Below are 15,362 nucleotides of genomic sequence, written 5' to 3' on the forward strand. Positions count from 1 at the left end.
AGTTAACAAGGAAGGGGTCAGATCATTGAGAGCCTTGCAGGTTAAGCTGAGGAGCTTAAATTTCATCTTGGGCACTATGGGGAGTCGTTGGCAGAATGTAAAGAAGTAGAGTAACAAGATTTGCATGTTATAAAATTTTCTTTATATGCAGAGTTTAATCTATTCATATATTCAACAAATATTTATTAGTATTTACTATAAGAAATGTGCAGGAAAGGAAAATGCAGCAATAAGCAATAAAGTCAGGGTCCCTACCCTCATGGAGTTTACAGTTCCCCAATAGAGACAGGTAATCAATTGTTTATTACTGAAGGAGACCAGTTGGGAGTCTATTTCAATAATCATGGTAAGAAGTGAGGAGGGTCACAATTGAGGCAGTGGTAGCAGAAGTGGAAAATAAAGGATGCACTTTTTTTTTAAGATAGGAGTAGACATAACAAGATTTAGTCATTCTGATGACCAAAACCCAGATATGATATTCTAATAATAACTATGTAGCTGATAAAGAGGTTTCTTTTCACCTACTGAGTGGACATTCTATACCAAGTACTGAAACAAGCACTCTATTTTACTGAATGCTTATGGAAACTCTGCAAAGTATATATCAGTTGTCAATTTTATCAGAATCTGAGGATGTGATAGATTTCAAAAATGATTGCAACACTTTGCAGATTCTCCCATCAAGAAATGGAGCCTATTTCCCTACAAGGCTTGGTCTTGTGGCTTGCTTTGATCAATAGAACACAATGGGAATGACATTCTACCAGCTTAGTCTAGCCCTGTCTCGTGGGCCCTTCTTCTGTTGTATCCCCATTATGCAGAGCAAGTATAAGCGATAACAAGATCAAGAAATAAAACCTGGAATGAACCTCATGCATAAGGATTTCCTAAATTTTATAAAATGTTTCAGGTTCCTCAGAAAAGACCCTACTACTTACACAAGTTTTAAATCACATATTCTCTGTTTCTCGGTACACATCACTCCCTGCCTTTACCATCATGACACCTTAATGCCTCAGGAAAACTGATTGCCCATTTGGATCAGGAGCAAATGCTAAGGTACATGAATAAATCAAGGAATATCGGTACCTTTTAGGATCCTCTGTTAAGTTCTTGGGGCACAAGTAGTGAACCTCTGATGGTGTTTCATAGAAATCTATAAATGTAATTCTATAGCCTTGTAATAGTTTATCATAATAACCATGAACCAAGAGTTCTGCTCTACGGAGCCATTCATGGAATAATACATCAGAACTAGAAGGGGAATTAAAGAAAATATATTCTAACTCTGTTCTTTCAAAGATGAGAAAACTGAAGTTCAGAAATATTGTCACCAAGCCAAGGTCATACAATTCATTAGTTAGAAAGATGGAATCAAATACAGGTCTTCTAAAAAGTCTGACTAATGCTACTGCAACTTAAAACTAGTGCTGCCTCCAGTGAATAATTGGTTAATAGCAGGGAAAATCAAAATGGACACTTTCGTCTCCCTAGGAAATTTCATATCCTACAACATTAAAGTAAAACTAAATGAAAGGAATCTAAACAACAAAAGTATAAGAGAACGTATTTTTAAAAATGAAACAGTATTTCCTTAACAAGTCACATTTCAACACTTTTCTCGAAAAGCAAAAATCAATTTGTGTAGATCACTAGTGAGGTAAAATTCAGTTGAGACTATTTTTAAGCAAAATTAAACATTCAATAATAGGGTTTAAACACTTTGAAGAAGTTCTTTTAAAAAATGTTGTGGAGGTACAATTAATGCCTAAAAAAGAAACATTAAAAGTAAAATGATTGTGATCATTCTCTTTCCCCAGGTAAGATAATCTCCAATAATCATTTTATCCTTAAATAATAGTAACAACTTCAGAAGTTTAAACAATAACTCTTATTTAAACTGCAGTTTAAGAAATACATTTGCACTACCTAAAAATATCGTAAATCCAACTTTTTCTAAAGTTCTCTAAATTGTGCATCTAATTGTCTCATTCTCACAATGGCAGTTTTGATAATTTTTACAATTAAGGGATAAAAGCTTTCAAGAACTTTTTGAAAGTTACACGGGAAAGTTGGAATAAATATAAAAACAGAACAAAGCTGGTGATTCAGTAGCTATATTGTGGGATGCCCTTCCAGCCAACACCTTTCTGGGAAACATCCTCAGACCTAGACTGATGAAGGAGTGGGCAGCCTTCTGTGCAACTTGTGACTTTCTAGCTAGCACAGTTGATGAGAAGAGAAGTTAGCATATATTTCAAGATAAGATAATCTTATTTTCTCTTGGAAATTTACATTTTGAGATTCAGGAATACAACTTGTTGGCATTGGTTCCTGGAGTTATAAGGTATTGTTCAACTGCTGTTAGAACCAGTGTCATAGAAACCTAGATTCACCATGAGTCATCAAGGGACTCAAAGACAGACTTATCTGGAGAAAAAGAGAATAAAGCTGAACATGCAGCCTCCAGCCCCAAAGAAAGAGTGAGAGAGAACAGGAGAATAGAATCTTATTAGAAGCCAGATGTATTTCGAGCAACTGGGTTCCTTGAAATTTCTCTGGTTCATAAGTGCTTCACAGACATAATGGGCTAGTAAATTAGGTCCTTATTTTGGAACAAACTGAGAGATATATTTGGAAGCATGACAGAGATCAAGCTGTCAACTTTAATTGGGGACAAAAGCTAAGTTGGAGAAGGGCAAACTGCTAATAATTCACCCCAGATTTGTCAGATTTACCTACCCAGTCACAAGCCCAGTAATAATCACAGCATAGATGCAAAGATAGATAATGCATCTCTCTGCAGTCAGGCCAATTTCAAAGTGAGAGAAGAAAGAAGTAGGTGATCTATACATAAGCAGTGTGTTCTTCCAAATCATGAAAGAATAAGTGCTGCCTCTCTTTTTGATGCTAGGTCTCCTCCAAGATATTCTTATTTAACTAGTCTACTTGTCACCTGGACATCAGGATTTTTGAAGACTTCTCAAGTGTTTCTATTTTGCAGCCTGTCATGAGAATATCCTCTCTAGGGAAGACTTAATAGAGATAGAAGTAGCCATCATGAATCCTTCAAGCTTTTTGCACTCTTACCTATTGGATTTTAACATCTTACGTAGGGTCATCTTGGGTTATGATTGTCCCTCTCGGGTAAGCATGTTAGCATTTTTGTCAGGACTAGTTTGCTTCCATACCCAAGAGGCTCCAGTCAAAATATCAATGAGTTCTCCCTGGATTATCTGTGATCCTCTAACTCATAAGGTATATCCCACAAAAAGCTCCACAGCCCATCAAAAAAAAAAAACAAAACAAAAAAAAACACACACAAAAAAACTAACTCTAAGATTTGCTCAGTCCAAATTATATATCCTTTACTATTTCCCAGCTAAAATTATATCAACCTATATTTCGTTATATCTCATCAAATTTTCTGCAATAAGATTAAATAACTTTGTGATGTACCAAAGATAAAATAACAGCTAAAATATACTCCATATTTGATATGAATCCCCTTCCATTATGAGTTTCACAGAAATATTTTAAAATGTTCAAAGAAATTTTACATTTAAGATATCAATATTTTATTTAAGTAAAATAATTTGAAGCCTAAAAATTTAAAGTTCTTCTCAATTTCTTATTCCACTTAATCTCTGCAAGAAGTCTTGATACTTGAAGCTATAGTATGTTTCACCTATTGTAAAAGCTACGAATGCCATAGCACTAATAAAGTTGAACTTAGCCAAAGTCTCTCACGTATCTCATTTAAAAAAAAATCAAAATATTCTGGTGGAGTGCAGAGGCTAATGCCTATAATCCTAGTACTTTGGGAGACTGAGGCAGGTGGATCACCTGAGATCAGGAGTTCAAGACCAGTCTGGCCAACATGGGGAAACCTTGTCTCTACTAAAAATACAAAAATTAGCTGGGCGTGGGGGTGCATACCTGTAATCCCAGCTACTTGGATGGCTGAGGCAGGAAAATCACTTGAACCCAGGAGGCAGAGGTTGCAGTGAGCTGAGATTATGCCACTGCACTCCAGCCTGGGTGACAGAGTGAGACTCCATCTCATTAAAAAAATAAATAAATAAAAAAGCATGCCATAAAAAGTCAAATAATTAATAAAATATATCATAGCTTCATAGCCCTGGTCCATTTCTGACAAATTTAGATAACCAGCCAAACCCCAATACCTAGACATTTCTTCATAAAATTTTATTATAATAACATACTTAGTGTTGTCATTAACCAGTAGTTCTCATTCCCAAATGTATACTATCATTGTCTTGTATACTTTAAAAAAATACTAATATCTTACCCAATAATAGTTAAATCAGCATCTTTGAATGAGGACTGTGTAAAGATGTATTTTTTAAATCTCCCAAGGTTATTATTATTATTTTTTAGTAACCACAATAAAAGCAGTTCTAAGTTTACAGAGGTTGAGTGGAAAGTACAGGGAGTTCCCATATTGCACCAGTGTGGTACCTTTGCTACACTGATGACACAATTTTGATGAATAATTATTAACTAAAGTCTGTGGTTGACACTAACATTCACTCTGTGTTGTACATTCTATAGGTCTTAACAAATGGATGGCATACACCCAGTATTACTTATGATTCAAAATAGTTTCACTGGCCTTAAATTCCCCTATGCTCCAATAATTCATTCTTTTTTCCCTCCACTGGAACCCCTGGCTCTCAACTACTGCTGTTTTCTTTTGTTCTGTCTTCACAGTTTTGCCTTTTCCAGATGAATTACCTAGTTGAAATCATTCTGTATGTAGCCTTTTCAGATTGACTTCTTTCACTTAGCAGTATATATCTCAGTTTTCTTCATGTCTTTTCATGGCTTGAAAGCTCATTTCTTCTTATTACTGAATAATATTCCAGTGTCTGGATGAACCACAGTTTATTTATCCATTCATCTATTTAGGGACATCTCAGCCCAGGATATTTTAATGTCCAGCCAGAGTTAACCACTGCCATAGACCATAGCAGAAACTCAATAGTATCTGAAGGAAGAGGAAATGGGGTAAATGTTTATTTTAGCCATAATGAGCTGTCAGGCAGTCAATTTCAGTGCATAAACACTCACGTGAAACAGAAGTGAGTGAAAGTTCTCATTATGGGGTTAATATTTTTGAATAAGCACCTGTCATTTTAGAGGGAATCCACCTACTCAAACTGTCTTCTCATGCTGCCATTTGAGCTACTGCTGCCTTCTTGCAAAGTCTAGAAATTTACACTGGTAGCAGCTCCAGTCACCATATGCTGTTTTACTCCCTCCCTATCTCACCTCTAAATTTAATTTAATCCCTCTTAATTCCATTTATTTTTTGAGCTCTGTGCTTTCACACTTCCTTGTGAGCAAGCATTTTAGTCCTATGCTTTAATTCAGTCATTTAATAAGGGTAAGCTTAGAAATTTTTGAAATCTGTGGCACAGAAAAGAATTCCCCTAGTCCTCTCATTTATTTGAACTGGAGAATCACCTTCAGCATATTTCTAAGGTAAACTTGCTCTGTTTGTTTGTGTTTTTTTTCTTTTTCTGTAACTTGCGACCCCAGCAGCCTAAGATGTACCAACTTTTGTCATATGCTCCTCAATACATCGTCTTGCTCAGCTTTTGAAAATCCCAGATCTTGTGAATCATTTGTTTTTGTTGTTTTTGTTTTCAAACAACTTTATTGAAAATAATTCACATGCCATACAACCTATTCATTTAGAGTATACCATCTAACGTTTTTCAGTCTACTCACTGTGTTGCATGGCCATCAGCACAATTAAATTTTAGAACATTTCAACACCCTAAAACAAAAAAATCCTTGTTCCCATTAACAGTCATTCCCTATTCTATACCAACCCTAAGCAACTTACTAATATACTTCATTATTCTGGCCATTTAATACAAATATGTTCTTTTGTGGCTAGATTCTTTAACTTAGCATAATGTTTTTAAGAGTCATTGTGCCATAGCATGAATTAATACTTTTTATTGCTAAATAATATTCCATTGTATGGATATGCCAGATTGTATGGACACATTTTTCAGCTGATAGACATTTGGGTTGTTTCCATTCTTGGGCCACTATGAATAGTATTGTCACGAATAATCATAAATAAGGTTTTGTATGGATATAGATTTTCATTTCATTTGGATATATACATTGGAATGGAATTGTGGGTCATATGATAACACTATGTTTAACTTTTGAGAAACTGCCAGACTATTTTTCAAAGTGACTGCACCATCTTACATTCCCACCAGCAGCATATACGCGTTCCAATTTCTCCACATCTTTGCTAAAGTTGCTGTTGTCATCTTTTTTATCATAGCCATCCAGTAAGTGTAAATAGCATCTCATTGTGGTTTTGATTTGATTTTCACTAATGATGTAGAACAACTTTTCATACACTTATTGGTCACATGTATATCTTCTCAGATGAAATACCTATTCAATTCCTTTCACCATTTTAAAATTGAGTTACTGTCTTTTTTATTGAATGGTAAGATTCATTTAAATATCTGGATATAAGTTATTTATCAGACATATGTTCTCTCATTCTGTGTTTTTTTTTTCTCGAGGATATAATTTGAAGCATAAAGTTTTTAAATAATACAGTTTAATTTAATTTGTTTTTTTCCTACTTATGTTTTCAATGTGTTAACTACGAAAGTTTCCTAACCTATGATCATTAGGATTTACTCCTACATTTTTGGCAGGAATTTATAGCTTAATCCCTTATGTTTAAGTCTATGATCCATTCTGAGTTTTTATGTTTTTGTTTGTTTATTTCTTTGTTGTTATTTGTTTTTTGTTTTGCATATGATTTGAGGTAAGGTTCCAACTTTTTTCCTTTGAATATGGTCATTCAGTTTCCCCAGCAGTGTTTGTTGAAATGACTATTTTTTCACTATTTAATTTTCTTGGTACATTTGTCAAAAATAAATTGACCATATGTTTGTAATTATGCCAGTACCACACTGTCTTGATTACTGTAGCTATGCAGTAAGGGTTGAAATCAGGAAATATGAGCCAAGATCGTTTGACTATTCTGGGTCCCTTGCATTTCCTCATGAATTTTAACTTCAATTTGTCAATTTCTTCAAAAAAGCCAGCAAGAATTCTGACAGGGATTGCATTGAATATTTCCACCAATTTAGGAAGTAATGGGCATCTTAACAGTATTAGTCTTTCAATCCATGAACATGAGATGTCTTTCTATTTATTTAAGGGTTTTTTAAATATCTTTAAGCAACGTTTTGTATTTTCTAGTGTACACATCTTATAAACCTTTTTGTTATACTTAAATATTTTGTTCTTTTTCATGCCATTTTGGTTGGAAATGTTTTAATTTCAAATGCATAATTTTCATTGCTAACCTATAGAAATAATTGATTTTTAGAAATTGATCTTTTATTTTTCAGCTTTCACAGGTTTTTAGTGTAATCCTTAGGATTTTCTGTATACAAAATAATGTGATCTGGAAATAGAGATAGTTTTAATTCCTTCTTTCCAATTTAGATGTCTTTTATTCCCTCTTCTTACCTAGTTGCCTGGGCCGGAAACTCCAACACAATGTTAAATTAAGGTGATGAAGTCGAACATCTGTGTCTGGTTCTTGATATTAGGGTGAAAATATCCATTCTTTCACTATTAAGTATGAGGTTAACTATTGATTTTTTATAGATGGTCTTTACTAGGTATAAATGAGTATTTTTATCATGAAATGTAGTTGTAGTACATCACATGTTTTCGAAATGACTGTATAATATTTTTTTCTTTTATTCTGTCAAAATGGCCTATTCCATAATTAATTTTTGGATGTTAAATCAACCTTGTGTTCCTAGGATAAATCCTACTTGTTCGTGGTGTATAATCCTTTTAATATGTTATTGGATTTGGTTTGCTAGTATTTTGATGAGTAATTTTGCAAATATATTCATAAGCAATATTAAGTCATAGCTTTTTTCTTCTAGTTTTACTATCAGGGTACTATTGCCCTCATAGGATGAGTTGGAAACTGTTTCCAGCTCTTCTATTTATTAAAAGAATTTGTGAAGTATTTATAGTAGTTTTTCTTTGAATGTTTGATAGATTTCACCAGTGAAAACATATGGTACTTGGCTTTTCTTTCAGGAAGTTTTAAAATGATCAATTCAATCTTTTGCTTATTATAGATCTATCTGGAATTTCTATTTATACTAGAGTAAGAGTCAGTACTTTGTGTCTTCCAAGAAATTAATTCTTTTCATGCAACTCATCTTGTTGGTTTATAGTTGTTTGTAATTATATTCCCTTATAATCTTTTTATTTCAATACAATAAATAGTAACATTCTCTTTTCATTCTTGATTTTAGTAATTTCAGACTTCTCTTAGTTTTTTATTCTTGGTTAGTCCAGGTAAAATTTTGTCAGGTTTTTGATATTTTTAAAAGCATGAAATAGCTACTCCTGCTTTTCTTTTATTTATAGTTGTGTGGTATATCTTCTTCCATCCTATTACTTTCAAACTATTTATGTCTCTTCCAGACAAAGTATTATTGGATCACAGTCTTTAAAATCCAATTCAAAAGTCCTTATTTTTGGTGAGATTGTATAACCCATGTGCATTTAATATTATTGATATGTTTAGAATTTTATCTGCCATTTTGCCTTTTGTTTTCTATGTGTCACATGTCTTTTTTTCTGTATCTATTTGTGTTTTTTATACTAAGTAGCTTATGTTTAATGTAACAGTTTAATTTTTAGTAAATTTTAAATCGTATTTTGAAATATTTATTGGTGGTTCTTCTAGGACTTACAATGTATGTCTTAACTTATGAAAGCCTAATTTAAATTTATACTGATTTAATACCCATAAAATACCAAAACTTTATTCCTATACAGCTACATTTCCTCCCTACATTTTGTCCTATTACTGTCATACATATTACTTCTATAAAGTTTACAAACTGAACAATACATTTTTATAATTATTACTTTATATAATCTTAACTTTTTAAAGAACTAAAGAAATAGAAGCAAATATATATGTATAGAGCCTGTTATATTAACATTCTTATTTACCCTTTCTGTTTCTTTTTATTCTGTCTAGTGGTCTGAGATAACACTTGGTATCATTTCCTTAGTCCAACATAACTTCGTTCTCACCCAGTTCCTTGAAAGGTGATTGTCAAATACATGACATATCTTTGTGTTACATGCCAGAGTGTTGTATTATGCAATTGCTTTTTGAATCAGTCAAAAGAAGAAAAGACAAGAGCATGCAATTATGCTCTATTTTTCAATTAGCTACATAATTACCTTTATGGGCACTCTTTGTTTTTCTCATAGCTTTGAACTACTGTCTATTGTCACTTGCTTTCAACCTGAAGAAATTCTTTTACTATTTATTTTAAGGCAGTTTACTGGCAACAAATTCTCTCAATTTTTGTTACCTTGGGAATGTCTTATCTTACCCTCATTTTTGAAAGATAGTCTTGCTAGATATAAATTTATTTTTCACTGTTTTTACTTTTAGCTTTTTGAATATGTCATCCCACTACCTTCTGGCCCCTTCTTTCCGATGAGCTGTCAGCTTGATGTGATGATTCCTTTTACTCTTGCACCTTTCAAGATTTTCTCTTTGTCTGTTAGCATTTTGACTGTGATATGTCTGGCTGTTTTTCTCTTTGTACTTATTGTATTTGGAATTTGCTGAGGTTCTTTATGTGAATATTTTTCATCAAATTTAATAAGTCTTCAACTTTTATTTCTTCGCTTATTTGTTTTATCCCTTGCTTTCTTCTCCATTGTTAGTCCCATGAAATGTATGTTGGTGTGTTTAATGGTGTTCTACATTTCTCTGAGACTCTGTTAATTTTTATTTATTCTTTATTCTGTTTCAGATTGCCTGATCTCTATTGATCTGTCTTCAAGTTCACTATTCTTTTCTTCTGCTAGCTCATTTCTACTCTTCTAATTATTTTTTCATTTTAGTTATTTTACTTTTAAACTATAGAATTTTAATTTGGTTATTTTTTAAATAATATCTGTGTCCTTATTGGTATTCTATACTTGATAATATATTGTCATCATACCTTCCTTTAGTTATTTAAGCTTGATTTCTTTCTGTTCTTTGAAAGTATTTGTAATTGCTGCTTTGAAGTTTCTGTCCACTAACTCCACTATCAGGGTCACTTTAAAGACATATTCCATAGCCATTTTTTTCCTTATTTATAAGTCACACTTTCCTATTTCTTGGTATGTCCCATTATATTGTTGAAAACTGAACATTTCACATAATCTATTTTACCAATCCTGGATACTGATAATTCCTGGGGTTGTATTGCTTATTTGATCTTTTAAAATTTGCTTAGTTGCTTGACTGAAATAATTCTATGCCGTATATTTCGCTTACAGGGAGAAGATTCTGATGTCATTGCTCACATATTCCCCCTTGTTTTTTCTTTAAGCCTGGCCACCCTGGTCAGTATAGCTACTAATTTGTCAAATATTACATGTAAATCTCTTTGGCCAGTTAGAGTTTTACTCTTTACCTTTAGTGTGTGTTTGTGGTTTGGAAACTGCTAGCACAGTTCAGGAATTTTACATGTCTCTGCATATTCAACCAGGAACAATAGCTTAGAGGGTCTCTCTCTGGTCACTCCTGAGAGTGTGCAGTCTTGGGCACGCATATGTTTTTTCTTTTTCTCTCTCTTTTCTTTTTTTTGGAGGTGGAGTCTCGCTCTGTCGCCCGGGCTGGAGTGCAGTGGCGCGATCTCGGCTCACTGCAAGCTCCGCTTCCCGGGTTCCCGCCATTCTCCTGCCTCAGCCTCCCGCGTAGCTGGGACTACAGGCGCTCGCCACCACGCCCGGCTAATTTTTTTTTTTTTTTTTGTATTTTTAGTAGAGACGGGATTTCACCGTGTTAGTCAGGATGGTCTCGATCTCCTGACCTTGTGATCCACCCGTCTCGGCCTCCCAAAGTGCTGAGATTACAGGCGTGATGTTTTTTGAGAATGCCAGGAATGACTATGATATTATTTAGAATACTGGTTAGGAGTCACCTCTGGGTCAGAATAGCTTATTATTCTGTCAATGTTCAGTCAGAGGTTGTGTGTAAGCCCATTTGCCAGTGAAGCTTCAGACATGTTGATTTGTGTGAGTCTTGGGAGGTGTTTTTAAATATACCCCCACATGTAGATTTCATGTTTCTGCCTATTACACAGGCACAGGCCTCCTCTAGAATTGTCTACATCATAGACGGGCTTTTATTTGCTGTCTTTTTCTCTGATTGTCTCTGGTAAGCTTCTGGCTACTCTGCCATTTTGTTTGTATCAGACCTACCAGTGTCTAAGCTTTGGGACTTAAAATGATGTCATGGTGTTTTTTTCATTATCACAACTACAAAAGATGGATTATTCCTTTCCTTTTGTTTTTTACTAATAATACCTACTTCTCCTTTGTGAGTGAGATGGCCCATTAAGGCTCGGATATGTGAAGCTACATTCGGAAATTTCTAATTAACACTTCCAGATACAATTTAAGAGGGTGAGTTGAAGTTGACTTTGAGGAAGCTTATTTAGCCCTTTATACTTGGCATGAACTATTTTGTCGTTTTTAAACATTTTCAACTTTAATTTTAGATATGGCATAGCCAGGCAGAGTGGCTCACACCTGTAATCCTAGTACTCTGGCAGACTGAGGTAAGAGTATCACTTTGGGCCCAGGATTTAGAGACCAGCCTGAGCAACAAAGTAAGACCCTCATTTCTACAAAAAAGTAAAAAATTAGCCAGGCACATTGGTGTGTGCCTGTAGTCCCAGCTACTCAGGAGCTAAGGTGGGAGGATCACTTGAGCCCAGGAGTTTGAGATTGCAGAGAGCTATGATTACGCCACAGTGCTCCAGCCTGTGTGACAGAGTGAGAACCTGTCTCAAAAACAAAAAGGAAAAAAAAGGTACATACCTCCAGCTTTGTTCTTTTGACTTAGGATTGTCTTGGAGATGCGGGGTCTTTTTTGGTTCCATATGAACTTTAAAGCAGTTTTTTCCAATTCTGTGAAGAAACTCATTGGTAGCTTGATGGGGATGGCATTGAATCTATAAATTACCTTGGGCAGTATGGCCATTTTCACGATATTGATTCTTCCTATCCATGAGCATGGTATGTTCTTCCATTTGTTTGTGTCCTCTTTTATTTCACTGAGCAGTGGTTTGTAGTTCTCCTTGAAGAGGTCCTTTACATCCCTTGTAAGTTGGATTCCTAGGTATTTTATTCTCTTTGAAGCAATTGTGAATGGAAGTTCATTCATGATTTGGATCTCTGTTTGTCTGTTACTGGTGTATAGGAATGCTTGTGATTTTTGCACATTAATTTTGTATCCTGAGACTTTGCTGAAGTTGCTTACCAGCTTAAGGAGATTTTGGGCTGAGACAATGGGGTTTTCTAAATATACAATCATGTCATCTGCAAACAGGGACAATTTGACTTCTTCTTTTCCTAACTGAATCCCCTTGATTTCTTTCTCTTGCCTGATTGCCCTAGCCAGAACTTCCAACACTATGTTGAATAGGAGTGGTGAGAGAGGGCATCCCTGTCTTGTGCCAGTTTTCAAAGGGAATTTTTCCAGTTTTTGCCCATTCAGTATGATATTGGCTGTGGGTTTGTCATAAATAGCTCTTATTATTTTGAGGTACGTTCCGTCAATACCGAATTTATTGAGCGTTTTTAGCATGAAGGGCTGTTGAATTTTGTCAAAAGCCTTTTCTGCATCTATTGAGATAATGATGTGGTTCTTGTCTTTGGTTCTGTTTATATGCTGGATTATGTTTATTGATTTGCGAATGTTGAACCAGCCTTGCATCCCAGGGATGAAGCCCACTTGATCATGGTGGATAAGCTTTTTGATGTGTTGCTGAATCCGGTTTGCCAGTATTTTATTGAGGATTTTTGCATCGATGTTCATCAGGGATATTGGTCTAAAATTCTATTTTTTTGTTGTGTCTCTGCCAGGCTTTGGTATCAGGATGATGTTGGCCTCATAAAATGAGTTAGGGAGGATTCCCTCTTTTTCTATTGTTTGGAATAGTTTCAGAAGGAATGGTACCAGCTCCTCTTTGTACCTCTGGTAGAATTCAGCTGTGAATCCATCTGGTCCTGGACTTTTTTTGGTTGGTAGGCTATTAATTATTGCCTCAATTTCAGAGCCTGCTATTGGTCTATTCAGGGATTCAACTTCTTCCTGGTTTAGTCTTGGAAGAGTGTAAGTGTCCACGAAATTATCCATTTCTTCTAGATTTTCCAGTTTATTTGCATAGAGGTGTTTATAGTATTCTCTGATGGTGGTTTGTATTTCTGTGGGGTCGGTGGTGATATCCCCTTTATCATTTTTTATTGCATCAATTTGATTCTTCTCTCTTTTCTTCTTTAATAGTCTTGCTAGCAGTCTGTCAATTTTGTTGATCTTTTCAAAAAACCAACTCCTGGATTCATTGATTTTTTGGAGGTTTTTTTGTGTTTCTACCTCCTTCAGTTCTGCTCTGATCTTAGTTATTTCTTGCCTTCTGCTAGCTTTCGAATGTGTTTGCTCTTGCTTCTCTAGTTCTTTTAACTGCGATGTTAGAGTGTCAATTTTAGATCTTTCCTGCTTTCTCTTGTGGGCATTTAGTGCTATAAATCTAAGTCAAAAGAACAAAGCTGGAGGCATCATGCTACCTGACTTCAAACTATACTACAAAGCTACAGTAACCAAAACAGCATGGTACTGGTACCAAAACAGAGATATAGACCAATGGAACAGAATAGAGTCCTCAGAAATAATACCACATATCTACAGCCATCTGATCTTTGACAAACCTGAGAGAAACAAGAAATGGGGAAAGGATTCCCTATTTAATAAATGGTGCTGGGACAATTGGCTAGCCATAAGTAGAAAGCTGAAACTGGATCCTTTCCTTACTCCTTATACGAAAATTAATTCAAGATGGATTAGAGACTTAAATGTTAGACCTAATACCATAAAAACCCTAGAGGAAAACCTAGGTAGTACCATTCAGGACATAGGCATGGGCAAAGACTTCATGTCTAAAACACCAAAAGCAACGGCAGCAAAAGTCAAAATTGACAAATGGGATCTCATTAAACTAAAGAGCTTCTGCACAGTAAAAGAAACTACCATCAGAGTGAACAGGCAACCTACAGAATGGGAGAAAATTTTTGCAATCTACTCATCTGACAAAGGGCTAATATCCAGAACCTACAAAGAACTCAAACAAATTTACAAGAAAAAAACAAGCAACCCCATCAAAAACTGGGCAAAGGATATGAACAGACATTTCTCAAAAGAAGATATTCATACAGCCAACAGACACATGAAAAGATGCTCATCATCACTGGCCATCAGAGAAATGCAAATCAAAACCACAATGAGATACCATCTCACACCAGTTAGAATGGCGATCATTCAAAAGTCAGGAAACAACAGGTGCTGGAGAGGATGTGGAGAAATAGGAACACTTTTACACTGTAGGTGGGATTGTAACTAGTTCAACCACTATGGAAAACAGTATGGCGATTCCTCAAGGATCTAGAACTAGAAGTACCATATGACCCAGCCATCCCATTACTGGGTATATACCCAAAGGATTATAAATCATGCTACTATAAAGACACATGCACACGTATGTTTATTGCAGCACTATTCACAATAGCAAAGACTTGGAATCAACCCAAATGTCCATCAGTGACAGATTGGATTAAGAAAATGTGGCACATATACACCATGGAATACTATGCAGCCATAAAAAAGGATGAGTTTGTGTCCTTTGTAGGGACATGGATGCAGCTGGAAACCATCATTCTTAGCAAACTATCACAAGAACAGAAAACCAAACACCGCATGTTCTCACTCATAGGTGGGAACTGAACAATGAGATCGCTTGGACTTGGGAAGGGGAACATCACACACCGGGACCTATCATGGGGAGGGGGTAGGGGGGAGGGACTGCACTGGGAGTTATACCTGATGTAAATGACAAGTTGATGGGTGATGACGAGTTGATGGGTGCAGCACAGCAACATGGCACAGGTATACATATGTAACAAACCTGCACGTTATGCACATGTACCCTAGAACTTAAAGTATAATAGTAATAAAAAAAATGCATCAGAAAGCATCAACATGTAAAACACAGGAATTAATATAATATTTTCTCAATTTATATTAATAGATTTTCAAACATTAAAAATGAATGTATCAAAATCATAAAAAAAAAAAAGGTACATAGGGTACAAGGGGTAAAGGTGCAGGATTGTTACATGGGTAGTTTGTGTAATGCTGAGGTTTGGGGTATGGATCCTATACCCAAGGCAGTGAA

General features: G+C 35.1%; 1 long non-coding RNA gene across 1 annotated transcript in view; it reads left to right on the plus strand.

Moving 5' to 3' along the window:
* The first annotated feature begins 2,381 nt into the window (after positions 1-2,381).
* LOC119623858 (uncharacterized) overlaps positions 2,382-15,362 on the plus strand; it is a 37,287-nt gene continuing 24,306 nt past the window's right edge. The window contains exons 1-2 of the long non-coding RNA XR_005239920.2: positions 2,382-2,822; positions 2,915-3,147. This is a non-coding gene — a long non-coding RNA (uncharacterized lncRNA). The remainder of the gene's footprint in view (positions 2,823-2,914; positions 3,148-15,362) is intronic.

This window comes from Chlorocebus sabaeus, chromosome 11 (assembly GCF_047675955.1).
Source record: "Chlorocebus sabaeus isolate Y175 chromosome 11, mChlSab1.0.hap1, whole genome shotgun sequence".
NCBI classification, from domain to species: Eukaryota; Metazoa; Chordata; class Mammalia; order Primates; family Cercopithecidae; genus Chlorocebus; species Chlorocebus sabaeus.